Below are 13,288 nucleotides of genomic sequence, written 5' to 3'. Positions count from 1 at the left end.
CTGACCCTGTGAGAGTGGCCACGTCTGCCCGAGCTCCAGGGCTTCACCCATGGGTTTTACTCTGCTTCCTGCCCAACAGCCAGGACAAGGATGCAGAGACTGCCTCCCTGGCCTCTGCAGATGCTGGGCTTGCCGGTTCTCTGCAGGGCACCATTCGTCATTGCTGCAGGGAGGCGGCTGAGGCCCAGCCCCAAGGTGACCCATCCCTGCTACACGGAGAGCTCCACACAGATCCATTCGGTGGGGCCAGGCCGTAAACTGCTGGAGATCACATCCCCTGGGGGCATCTGAGCACCAGGCCCCTTGGTTTCTGCCTAAGGAGGGCTAAGGACAGATACCCACCCCAGTCTATAATGGCACAGACCCCACAGAGAACAGAACACCGAAGAGGAGGAGGGGGCGAGGCCGTGGCTGGGCAGCTGCAGCTCAGATCAGAGGTCCTTCCGGCCACTCAGCTTCAAGATCCAAATGTAAGACTGGCTCACACCAGCTTCTTTCTGCCACTGCCATCTTATCTCTTGTCTCTGCTGTGCAAAGAAATACCCAGAGACCCAAGAGCTAACCCTCATTGGCATGCCCCAGACCCCAGTGTAGGTGAATGCCAGAAGATTCTAGGCAGTGCTTCTTCTTACTTACAGAGCGGACCCCTGTGTCTAAGCCTCCGAAGTTTGTACAGAGTGCTTGCAGAGGAGGAGGGCATGGACCTCCCTTGGGCACCAACTCAGCCTGTAATTCAGGCACTCTCTGAAGTCAAGACCATTCACAGATGCTCTATGTCTGATCTGAAAGACTCTCCTGAATTTTGTATTCTACTCCATGAAACAAACCTTTGTTTTAGTAAAAACAGTGGCCTTTCAAATTAGTTACAACTAGATTACTTACCCCATGCTCCTCCCCTGCCCCCCATCATCTGGTAGAAGTGATGCGTTTTCTGATAAGCTCTGTGGATGTTCTCCCTGGTTGATGGTTTGTCACGCAATAGGCCCAGAGGAGGGTGGCTGGGAGGTGGGTTGGGGAATCTGCAGGAGGGAGGGAGCCAGGCCGGGAGGAGCCAGCAAGGAACATACATCAGAGAGCCCTGGGCTGTCCCCATGGGGGCAGGAAGCATCCAGAAGCTTCCTGGGGCCAGTCTCACAGCTGGAATGGCCCCTCCTGTTGCCACTGGGCTACGCCTCTGACCTTAGGGTCAGTGTGTGGTCTCCCACTCCTGATGGGTGGAGGCTGCTATTAGAAACCAGCCGGCAGGGGAGAGGCTGGCAGGAGCATGGCCACAGGCCAGGGGCAGGAGGCTGGGAGGTGAGGGGAGGTGGACAGAGCTGGGGACCCATCCCAGCTACATATCTTCTAATAGCCGTGAAGGTTTGGTCACAGAAGGCCGAACAGGGAGACCAAATCCTGCTTTTTCTTCCCTCCACCTCCTTACAGGAGGGCAAGGTTTCCATCTTCCACACTTCTAATCCGGAGCCCGGCTGCCCCAGAGGCTCCCTTACTGGGTACTCTACTCTGGGCCTGGTGACCTGGACACCAGGTCACAAGTTGCCAGGGTGTCCACCCTGCCCCCGAAGCAGGCCCCTAGGTGATGAAACGAGAGCTACTGCTCACCGCTCTGCCTCAGATGACAAGGTCCTTCCCCCACTGAAGGTCAGCAGGAGGCCTGCCCAGATGGCTGGCTGGCTGAACCCAGGAAAGCTGCATCCGTGCCTCCCTTCAATCCTCTCACCCAGACAGGAGGCTCAGCCACCCAGAGAAAACTGAAAATAGTCTAAGAATAAGCTGCTTAGTGGGCTTTGGAGAGGGGCCCAGCGGGTGGGGGTGGGGCCAGGGCCTGGGGGAGCATCCGCTGGTTGCAGAGGAGAGAACCAGGCACCCTGAACTTCCACTCACCTCTTCCAGGGACCGGGTTACTTAAAGGTGTCCCAGGGCCCTTGGCCAGATGTGAACCCCAGCCCCTCGGTTCTAGAGCTGCAGGATCAAACCACCTGGGTTTATGCTTTTTGCAAACACAGCCCAACTGAGGCCATCTAAACACAGAGCATCTCCTCCCCACACTCAGCAGAGCCCTGGCTGTCTCCACAGGACCTGAGGCGGCCAGGAGTGACACTTCCCAGAGGCCTTCCAGAAATGGTCTCCAGGGTAAACTGGCTGCTTGACTGCCTCTAACCTGGAAGAGACCCCATTACTCCCCAAAGGCACGGCTGGCCCGCCCCAGACAACCCTGGGATCCTTGGTGCAAGCAACCTGTGGAAATTTGCTCTGAATCTGAACGTCTGGGAGAAGAAATGGTGAAACTGGTAGCTCGCTGAGCGCCTTGGGTAAAGGAAGCGACTGTTGCACCTCCTGGGACCCTTGCTGTTCCCTCCCGGCAGGGGAGGCTCTTTCCCATTCCTTAGCCTGGCTGCTGCCTGCACAAGCTGGAGATCTCAGCGGAAGAGACACTTCCTCCGGGAAGCCTTCCTGAACACCGGGCTGGACGCAGCTCTCTTGATGTTTCCCGTGGCACTTCATTCATTCACGCAATCATCCCTAAGACAGATAGGAACTGTGGCCCGCAATCTGCCAGCCTGTGCTAGGTGGGGGGTGGTGGGGGGCAGGCACACAAGGCCTGTGCCCCCCCCTAGAGCTCACAGTGAGGGGCAGGGGGTGGGGGCGTGGAGGCCCCTAGGTCTGGGGGAAGCGATGCAGCACCCGCGACCCCAGGGGCTGCGCTCCCCAAAGTCGGCTTGGAGCGGGTAGATGCCGGTGGCTGCGGTTCTTCCTGGTTCTCCCCCTCCCCCGTTTCCACGCGCCGTGTCCGCTTGGATGGCTGTGTCCTGCTGAGATTTGCGGGACGCGGAGCCCCTGTGCAGATGACCCCTTGCGGGGACGATCGCCTCCCACCCGCTCTGGCTGCTCAGACAAAGGCTGTGCCCCAGCTGCGGCCGCTAAGCGCGTGGATTCCGTGTCCGCGTCCCCCACCCAGTCTTCAGTTTGGCAAGCAAATCGATATTTTAAACAAACGAAAGCAGAAATTCTCTTCCCAAACAACTCTCCCTCTCTGGGGAGGGGCAAAGAGCGCCCCCAGGATCGCTAGCAGGGCAACGGACGCGGGGCGGGGGCTGGGACCAGAAACTCGCTCATCCAGAGGCGGCCGCCGGCACGGGAGCGCGCAGCCCTGGCCGCGCGTCCCTGTTCTCTCCTCGCAGCGGGCGAGGGCCTAGCGGTGCCGCAGTCCGCGGGGCGGGCGCGGGCGCAGCTTGCCCGCCTCTTCACGCAGGGCTACTGCATTGCAGCTGCGCCGGGCGTGCAAGCGTGCGTGTGTGCATGCGTGTGTGTGCGCCTGTGTGTGTGCACGCAGCCGCGCCCCAGTTTGCCAGGCGCTGCTGTCCCCGCGCCCCCTCCCGTTCCGCCGCCGCCCCTCCCCCTCGCCGCAGCGCGCGCCCCCGCACGTCCCCGCGGCTCTAACTGCGAATTTGCCGGGTAACCGTGGGGGCGGGAGGTTCTGAGCCGAGGAGCTGTGGAACCCGAGGGGAGGGGAGCCGAGAGGAAGGCTTCAGACAGCCTGGCCGCTGCGGCATCTTCTGCGACACACTTCTCCACTGCCGGGTCATAGGGTTGGCCAGAGCCCTGGGGACCCCCACCCTCTAGGCTGTCCCAGCCGTCCTCTCTGCACTGAAAGGATTATGCCCCCGGCGCTGTGGCTGCCCCCCGACCCCCTGCCCTCGTTATTATTTATCAGGCTGGATAAATGCGGGTGGCTAAGTCACTTGTATTCATTGAAGGGGGCGGAGGACTAGAAGGACGTTTTACTCCTCTACCCTGGCAGGGTGGGGGGTCTCAGGGTTCCTGTGCTCCCACTATTGAAAGGATGCCTGGTCAAGCCTAAAGGGAAGGAGATTCACGGGGTCCTTCCAGGCCCCCATCTGCTCTCTGTCTGGGGGTGGTCCTGCCTTCTCCCCACCCCACCTCCTGTCATCTCTCCTGTGTATTCTGCCAGGGGCGGGGGGATGTTTATTTCAACTGGAGGCCTAGGGAGGTCAGAGCTCCAAGTCTCTGCAGAGGGGGTTGCTGAGGAGCAGTGTCCAGCTTGGCCGAGGACTCGGGGGTGTGCTTCTTATGGAGCAGTTAAGGTGGCTTCCCTTCCCCATGGTTCCTGTCATAGCATGTTCCCCTGCAGGCACAATCCTGGATAACTGGCTCTCTGTCTCTACCCCCACCCGACCCCACCCCGCTCCCGCCGCCGCCGGAGGCCGGGGGTGGGGAGTGGGGCAGCTGATGTTTCCTATGCTTCCAGGTGAGGCTCTGCCTGGCTGGACTTGGCTCTCCGAAGTGCTCCATCTCCCAGGCAGGTCCCACAATGACTGGTCCCAGCATCCTTCAGTCACCCTGGAGAGGTGACCTGGTCACTGAGGGAGAGCCAGGGCTCTGCAGACTTCCCTGTTCCCTATCCCATTTGTTCTGCAAAACTGAAACCGGATTTCCTGAACGGGAGCCCCTGGTCACCCTGCCCTTCTCCGTTACATCCTGCGGGTCATCCGGCTGGCTGCAGCCTTGGCCGGGGTGGCTGCCAAGGCCAGCCTGGTGCTCCCAGGCAGCCACTGCCAGGCGCAGATGCCTGCTGACCCAGAGCCACCTCTGGGAACAGCTCAGAGGGTTCAGTGGCTGGGGTGGCTGCCAGGCACCCTGTCCCTTCTGGGGCCAGGGCTGCGATGAGGCTGAAGTTTACACCCTGGGTGGCTCAGGAAGGCTGCCAAGGCATGTACCCATGCCCAGAGATCCTCCAGCAGCCAGCAGCAAGGGGAGGTCTGAGAGGGGAGAAGGCAAAGGGCTGCTGTGGATCGGGAAAGGGAGCTTAAGGAACTGACCCTACAGAAGGCCCTGGGTGAGCTTAGCCGAGACCTAACACCTTGGGTTGGCGTGGTCTCCAGCAAGGGATCCCACAGTTGGGCATCTTTGCAGCTGCCCTGATACGAAGGGCAGGTTCAGTCATCCTTCCCATTCTGTCTCTGTCCAGAGCAGACCATCAGCTCAGCCCTCCAGCCAATTTCGGAGCTTCCTTTGGGCATGTCCAGGCATGGAAGGGCAGTCTCTGACCTTAGCGCCCTCCTCCCCAACACCCCGCCACTCCTGTGGAGCAGGGCAGCTGCTCTTAGAGAAGCAGCCTCGGCCAGCACATGCAGCCTCCTCACTTGCAGCCACTTGGGGCTCCCTGGCCCTCCACCCTCAGCCCTGACGGTGGTCCCGGGCTTGTGTCAGATGCTCTACGGGAACCTGTGCGCTCAGTCGCTCAGTCATGTCAAACTCTTTCGCAGCCCCATGGACTGTAGCCCGCCACCCTCCTCTGTCCATGGAATTTTTCAGGCAAAGATACTGGAATGGGTTGCCCTTTCCTACTCCAGGGTATCTTCCTGACCCAGGGATCAAACGTATGTCTCCTGCATTGGCAGGCGGGTTCTTTACCACTGTGTCTCCTGGGAAGCCCGTATAGGGCAGAAGCCGAAGTAAAAATAGCCTAGAGGCAGGAGTGATGGGTGGGGAAGAGTTTCCACAAGAAGGTTTGGCTTATGGTCTTTAAAAGGCAGAAGCACTGGACACACAGCCCCGAAGTCCAGCCTTAGAATCAGAAAGAAGCCCATCGTGGGCTGCCTTCCCCCGGCCTCGCCTCTGAGAGGCTCAAGGCTTGGCAATGGCCTCCAGGAGCCCCTCTGCTTCCAGGAACTGCCCTGGGTGGGTGGCGGTGGGGCGGTAGGGGATGCTTCGACCTGGCTGCTCCAGGGCTGTCGAGAGAGGCTCAGCAACTTGGGGGTTTGTCTGGCTGCTCAGATCCCCTGGCAGGCCCTGGGCCCAAGCTCACAGACTCACTGTGTCCCAGGGAAAGGCCAAGATTAAGGTGAGTCTCACCAGGTAAGACTTGGGCCCCAAGCAGAAGTCAGGACACCTGGGTGCTTCCTCCTTTCTCACACCTTGTGCACAGGGTTCCCAGGTGTCCCTCTCCCTTGGGGCTTGGCAAGTCGACCCGAACGCCCTTCTTACCGTCCAGTGACAGCCAGTCGTGCTGGGAGGACGGGAGTGTGGGCAGGGCCCGAGCTTTGTACTCAAACACCACCGAGTTGGAGATGATCTGGTTGTTGAAGGCAACTTGTAGAGTCACAAGACCAGTGTCGTGGGCTGAAAGCAAAAGAAAGACCAGTCAGGGCTGGGGTGGGTGGGGCATGGACCCCCCCCCCAGCCGCCCCGCCCCGCCGCCCCGCAACGTTGTGTACCACCCCAGGGCCTGGAGGAGCCTCTTCCCTCTGCTCCTCATGGATTAGCCCTGCCTGGGCCTGCTCATTCCTCAAGGCCCAAATGCAGTGCTGCTTCCACTAGAAGGCTTCTCTGGAGGCTGCACTCAGCCATCGCCCCTTGATCACTCTAGTTTGTCATTGCCTGTTTGCTCCCCTGCCCTGTTGGGAGGACAGGGACTGGGAGCTCAGTATAGATTTGTTGAATGAATGAGGGAATGGATGAATGAATGGTCTTCCACTCCACCGCGTGGCGGACTGAGTCCTCCCCCTCCAGTCCATCCTGGCGGGGAGAGGTTGGGTTCATGTCCAGCATTTCCTTTGTGCTCATTTCCGTTTCGTCCTTTCCTGCAAGCATGTCCTGACTCACTTAGCATGGCCTGCCTTGTATTTTCAGAAGTTCTGCCTCCCTGCTGGAGGCAAGGGCTTCGTCTGTGCCTGTTACTCTGAGTCCAGTGGGGGCTGGGCTGGGTGCTGGCAGGAAGCTTGTCCCTCCCTCTCAATGCCTGGACAGCAAACTTTGGAAAGACAGGCCCTTATGGGCCTCAGCAGCTGTTCTGACCCCAGCACAGGGCCCAGTGAAAACTTCTGGTTGAGTAATGCATGGGACGTTCTCACTGTCCTTGGCCTTGGGCAGAGACCTGCTTTGTTTCTGGGGGAGAGGCTGCTGTTGAAGTCTTGGGGGCTGGGGGTGCTCTGCGGGCTGCTCCGCCCCACCAGGCCTCATCCCCCCACCCCCACCGGGAGACAGCAGGGTTCTGTGCTCTCTGCCCTGCTTGTCTGGAACCAGCGATTGGGGCCTCCCCAGGACAGGTTTCCAGGGAGGACGCACCCAGGGATCGTGTTACTGTTTGGGCTCTTGGTTTTCCGAAGCTTAGCCTGGAGGAAGCTGTCCAAGTCAGCTGCTCCCGGGGGCAGAGGAGGGCTCTGGCTTCCCTAGGAGGACGGGTGGTGTAGGCTCACTTCCCGTGGGAAAACCAACTCATCCACTTGTGACATCTCTCCATCCCAGGTGGAGGTGTTACATCATTGTCCCCAGAGTGGGTCTTCAGGAAGTCATTGCCCCAGGATGACCCGCAGGCTTACTGTCCCCCTGTGCTTTCTGCCCTGTTGTGGCTCCTCAGATCCAGGTCACAAGCTGGCTCTGTGGTGGGTGGGTGGGTGGGGGCGGTGTCCTGCAGGACCTCCTGCCATGCCTCTCTGGGCAGGGAGCCCCAGCCGAGTCCAGGCTCCAGCTACATCCCCAGGGCAGACCTCTGAGCTCGTGGTCACTCGCCTTCCCTGGTGATTTGCCTGGCTCACCAACAGGAGGGCAGGGCATCAGTGCGCATCCATCTGAGCCTGCCCAGCTCTGCTCCTCTGAACATGCCTTGCTGGCCCTGGGGAGTTCAAGGATTCCCTGCACCACATGTTCCAGCCGGAAGGTCCTCCCCCGCCACTGCTCATCTTCCACCATCTCCTGGCACATGCACAGCCTGCAGTGATGCTGGGATGGTGGCAGATCCAAAGGTGCCCCGTCTGTCCCCAGAGAGACACAACAGAGAGCACCTGTCACCCTCTCCCGGGTCTCAGCCCAGCAGCCCCACGCACATCATTCAGGGTATTTCCTGGAGTCTCTTTCCTTCCCCTGCATTCAGTCCATTAGTGAGTCCTGGGTCCATTGACTTCTCTCCATCTCAACAGCCACCATGCCAGCCCGGACTGCCATCACTTCTTCCTGCCCAGATGCCTGGACTCCTGCATTAGCCTCCTGCCAAGGGCAACCTCAGCACACCCGAGACCTACCTGTCCCTGCTGGGATGGTGTTGGGGGGCCACACTTGGGAGCCCCCACAGGACACAGGTGGGAGTGTGTTCCCCGGGAGAGCCTTCCTCCTTAAGTTGGGAAGGATTACCCCTCTGCTGACTCCTGTGGTTTCTCTGCTTCTTTCTACCCTCCTACAATCCATTCTTCCACACACCCAGAATAATCTTTAATTTTTTAAAAAAGGTTTTTCTGTTCTTTATTTGGTGGTGGCGGGTCTCACTTGTGGCACGTGGATCTGCATTGCGCCATGGGGGATCTTTTGTTGCAGCATGGGGACTCTCTGATTGTGGCTCACAGGCTCAGTAGTTGTGGCACACAGGCTTAGTTGCCTTAGGGCATGTGGGATCTTAGTTCCCCGACCAGGGCTTGAACCCACATCCCCTGCATTTCAAGGTGGAGTCTTAACCATTAGACTCCCAAAGAAGTCCCCACCCAGAATCATCTTTCAAAGACATGATTTTGGTCAGGCCACTCCCCACTTAAAATGAGTGGCTTCCATTGCAGATAAAAGCAAATCAGACTTCTTCTTATGACTCAGAAGGTGGGACATGATTTGGACCCTGCCATCTTCTCCACCCTAGCTGTCTCCCACCTTTGTATTTCTCCAACTTACCCAACCTGTTCCTGCCTCAGGGCCTTTGCACCTCCTTTGCCCACAGTCTGGAGGCTTTTCTCCTATTCTTCCCAGGACTGGGTGCATCTCATCATTCAGGTTCCAGCCTAATGTCCCAGCCTATGGGAGGCCTTCCCTCATCAGTCTGTCCAAAGGAACCTCTCTAGGCATTACCATCTTCTAGTGTCCTGGTATCATTTTCTCCAGTTACCCTGGTTATGTCTTTGTTTCCTTGTTTGTTTGGTTTTTTTGTCTTCTACAGTAGACTGTAAGTTCCAGGAGAGATGGGTGCTGGTCTGTTCTGATTTCCTCCTTATGTCCAGGGTCAAGGTCAGTGCCTGGACTGTTACAGTCTCTCAGTAGGTGTTTGTTGAATGAATTGCTTAAAAAACACAGTGCACTTACTCATATATATATATTTTTTAATGATGGGAGGAGAGATGATGTGCAGGGGGACCATGGTGTTTTGTTTTGTTTTTGGCTGTGCTGGGTCTTCATTACTGTGTGGGCTTTTTCTAGTTGTGGTGAGAGGTGGCTGCTCTTCGTTGCGATGGGTGGGCTTCTCATTGTGGTGACTTCTCTTGGTGCAGACCACAGGCTCTAAGTGTAAGGGTGTCAGTAGTTCCAACACTCAAGCTTTAGTAGTTGTGGCTCCCGGGCCCAGGAGCACAGGCTCGGTAGTTGTGGTACATGGGCTTATTTGCTCCTTGGCATGTGGAATCTTCCAGGATCAGGGATTGAACCAAGTCTCCTGCATTAGCAGGCAGATTCTTTACCACTAAGGGAAGCCCTGCTCATCTCATTTTGAACTTCATTTTGCCTTTGGTGCCTCCAAGGACACCAGGAGAGAGCACCAAAGAATTGATGCCTTTGAACTGTGGTGTTGGAGAAGACTCTTGAGAGTCCCTTGGACTGCAAGGAGATCAAACCAGTCAATCCTAAAGGAGATCAGTCCTGAATATTCATTGGAAGGACAAATGTTGAAACTGAAGTTCCAATACTTTGGCCACTTGATGGCAAGAACTGACTCACTGGAAAAGACCCTGATGCTGGGAAAGATTGAAGGCAGGAAGAGAAGGGGACGACAGAGGACGAGATGGTTGGATGGCATCATGGACATGAATTTGAGCAAGCTCCAGAAGTTGGTGATGGACAGGGAAGCCTGGTGTGCTGCAGTCCATGGGGTCACAAGGATTTGGACACAACTGAGCGACTGAACTGAAGTGACTGACTCCAAGGACTCCAGCATGGGGCTGTCTGAAAGTCCCAAAACAAAGCTTTCTTGTTGTTGGCAGCAGGGGTTGGGTGGGTGGGGAGTGTCCTTCATCTTCTCCTGAGCCTGGGTTGCCCTTCCTAAGTCTCAAGTCCTCTTTCATTGCTGCTTCACTTGGGCTCAGTGGCTTGACTTGGTTGTCTCCCTCCTGACCTTGGAACATTCCTGGAATCTCGCAGGAGGGAGTTTCCATGCCTGTGTCTTCTGCAGCCAGTGATGGAGGGGGAGCAAGAACCGTGTTCTTGGTCAGGGTCAAGTCCCTCCATCCGTGTTGCCTGGGCACGTGCACCAGGCCGGTGGGCGGGGGCAATTTGCACGCCCTGTGCCCCCTTCTCCCATACTAGTTCCCCAGGTGGCCTGGCTTGTGCTCACAAGCCTCTGAGGCCTTCTTGTCAGCAAGGCCAGTTTGGTTCTCCTTTTAAGGGTCCTTCATTTAAGATCAGCTCCAATTTCCCTGAGCCTTTGGGAGACCCAGGGCAGAGGTCCTCAAGCAATCAGCATCATCCCCCAAGCCAGGCTGTGGCTTGTTTGCCTGACCGACTCCTTCCTGACTGAGAGTTTCCTGGGGTCAAGTTCAGGGTTAGGGGTCTTAGCCTTCATTCCAGGTGTGTACCAGTTATTGGCAAACTGCTTGATGAATGAATGAGTGCAAAAGCCAGGGCTGTTTTACAGAGTAACATGTTTCCATTTGGGCCTCAAAAGAGGGATGTCCAAATGGGACCCCCCTCTTTGTGGTTAGGGGTAGAACAGGGCGGGTCCCCTGGCTCTCAGGCTGCCTGAGCCTCCCTGGGTCCAAGATGCAGGATGCTAGGGGAGCCTGAGCCACTGGGAGACATAGTAGCCTAGGCAGACTCTCCTGTGAGCTGCCTGCTCTGGGGACCCAGAGATGCTCTGGGTCCAGGAGAACTGCCTGCTGAGACCTAAACAGCGATGGAGCCCTCTCCCCAGTCCCTTACCCGCTGCTGAGGACAGAAAGAACAAGGCCTCACTCATGAGAAGCTTCATGAATTGAGCCTGTGAGCCTGAAGCTTCCTGGACCTGCCCTCCTCTCAGTCCTTCTGCATCTGGCTGGTGGATTTTAGAGATGCAGAAGAGGGGGCTCAAGAGGTCAACCCCTGGGCTCAAGCCACCAAATGGTAACTGGCTGATCTGGGATGCGTGATGTGACTGCTCCAGCGCCCCGGGGTTTGCCAGGTCCTGGCCTGGGACACCATCCAGAGGGCACACAAAGGCCGGTCTTGTTTTTTTTTCCGGAGGGGTCAGATAACTCAGGACAGGCAAGGTCTGGGTCCTCAGCCAGGCAAGAACCAGGTACAGGAAGTGGCATCTATTTATAGGTCGGGCCAGTGCCGTTCCAGCAGCAGGTGATAAGTGGGTAGGTTAATAACACGCTGCCCCCTCCCCCTCTCTCACCAGCAGAGGTTGGGGGCTACATTAGCGGCAAGCAGCCCCGAGCTGTGATAGGCTGGCCCAGCCTGGCTGACGTCCAGATGGCTTTGCTCCAGCCCCAGGAGGGCTGCTGGGAGCCTGGGAGCAGCAGGACCAAGTGGGAGCCAGCCAGGCTGCTGATGGGGGCAGGGCCAGCAGGAGAGGCCGCCAGGGGCAGCAGCCCTGGCTCCCTGGGTATTTGTGGTGAAGAGGTTGCTGTATTCAAGTGGAAGCTGAGCCGGTGTGCCCAGCCCTGGAGCAGGGTATTTTGCTCTGATGGGCTTTGTGGGGAGATGGAGAGAGAATGTTCCATGTCAGCTTGGAAGCCTCAGGTTGGGGGCATGGTGGGGGTGAGGCAGATGTCTAGGGTGGCCAGAGGTTCAAGCTGGACCACCCCAGGTGAACCAGGCCCCTGGCACCGACCAGTTCTACTCCTGACTTGGGGACCCCGCCCCCACTTCTCTTCCTCCCGACCCCTAGCTCCACAGGGAGCTCTCTCTTTTGTAGTCACCTTGGCTTCAGATGACATGGAGTGGGACTCTTCACCCTCACCACCCACCTCCTCCTCTGCCTCTCTGTCCATCATCTGGGCCAGCCGGACAGGTCATCCCTGGGACTAATGGTATCTGGGAAGGGCAGGTCGAGGGGTCACATCAGCGTCAGCCCAGGGAACAGAAAACTATGAGCAGATTCGAGTGGTTAGTCACCCCCTTTCCGTGACATGCCAGGCACTTTTCGAGCCCGGGGTGGGGGGGGCACATGGTGACCAAAAAGACACAGACTGTGTCCTCCTGGAGCCCACAGGCCAGTTGGGGGGGGTAGTGACGACCAGAGGTCAAGGGCAAGACAAGGACACCAAGCTACGTGGACGATGATGAGCCCCGCCAGAGCGAGAGGGAGAAGGCCAGAGCCGTGGGAAGAGCACACGGGGCGGGGGACACCATCCCCGAAAATGCAAGGAAACCTCGTGCCTGTACCTTCTGGCCACGGGGCGGCTGGAATCACCGATGTATAAAAGGAGTTTATGCAGATTAGTCTGTTTGATGCCCCCTCCCTGGTGGCCTGCTGGGTCTTCTCCGTCCCTCTCTGACCTGCTCTGTGTCCCAGGGAACTGGCCCTGTGGCCAGCATGACCTGGGCTCTTTTGTTCTTCTGACTTCTGCTTGGCTTGGGCTGTGGGAGAGGGCTGCTTTGTGGCCCCAACCCCAGATGTAGCTACTGTCTGGACCCCTCCACCGCCGTGCTCTCACCAGCTCCCATCACCCTTCAGGTGGAGACTGGTTAGAGCTTCCTGCTGTGGCCAGTCCTGGGTGTGCCCACCTGGCTCGAGGGTTGACTAAATAGTCCTCCATCAAGTTCTCTTCAAAACCCAGCCCACCTCACCTGTGCCCCCGTCTCACTGACGTTCTAATAGCTGATCTGGGACTCACGCCTTCACAGTGCAGGAAACTGAGGTCCAGAGAAATGACGCAATGTGCCCCAGGTCACCCTCCTCACCCGCTGACCCAGAGCCCAGCGCTCTGGGGCCCCTATGGCCTCCGTGGACAGGCGGCCTTCTCTCTTACCTGGGCAGTAGCAGCGCAGCACGCCGGGCTGAATCAAGGACGCAGGCACCGAGATCTGGTCGAACAGGCAGCTGTAATTATTGCTGGCTTCTTGCCAAGGGCCTGTGATGAGAACCTTCACTCCTCCCTGGAGGGAACAGAGGCCAGCAGGGGGCGGGGGGTCAGCTACAGTGGGACACGGGCCTCCGTGGCTGTACCGCTCAGATGGCGGGCCACACCCCTAGCCCACGTGCTTGTGGAACATGCAGACTCCCCATTCCCACAATCCGTACTTTATTTGTTTTTAAACTTTTGTTTTGTGTTGGAGTCTAGCCGATTAACAATGCTGTGATAGTTTCAGGGGCACA

At 57.9% G+C, this 13,288-nt stretch overlaps 1 protein-coding gene across 2 annotated transcripts in view; it reads right to left on the bottom strand.

Annotated features, from left to right (window-relative positions):
• Positions 1-6,141, bottom strand: part of CAMTA1 (calmodulin binding transcription activator 1) — an 89,276-nt gene extending 83,135 nt beyond the window's left edge. For both annotated transcript variants that reach the window (XM_040263319.1, XM_040263320.1), the window contains exon 1: positions 6,010-6,141. The gene's annotated coding sequence lies outside the window, so the exon portion shown is untranslated. The remainder of the gene's footprint in view (positions 1-6,009) is intronic.
• Between the last annotated feature and the right edge of the window lie 7,147 nt (positions 6,142-13,288).

Source organism: Oryx dammah, unplaced genomic scaffold (assembly GCF_014754425.2).
Source record: "Oryx dammah isolate SB20612 unplaced genomic scaffold, SCBI_Odam_1.1 HiC_scaffold_21, whole genome shotgun sequence".
Taxonomy (NCBI): Eukaryota; Metazoa; Chordata; class Mammalia; order Artiodactyla; family Bovidae; genus Oryx; species Oryx dammah.
This window is presented reverse-complemented; position numbering and strand designations above follow the sequence as displayed.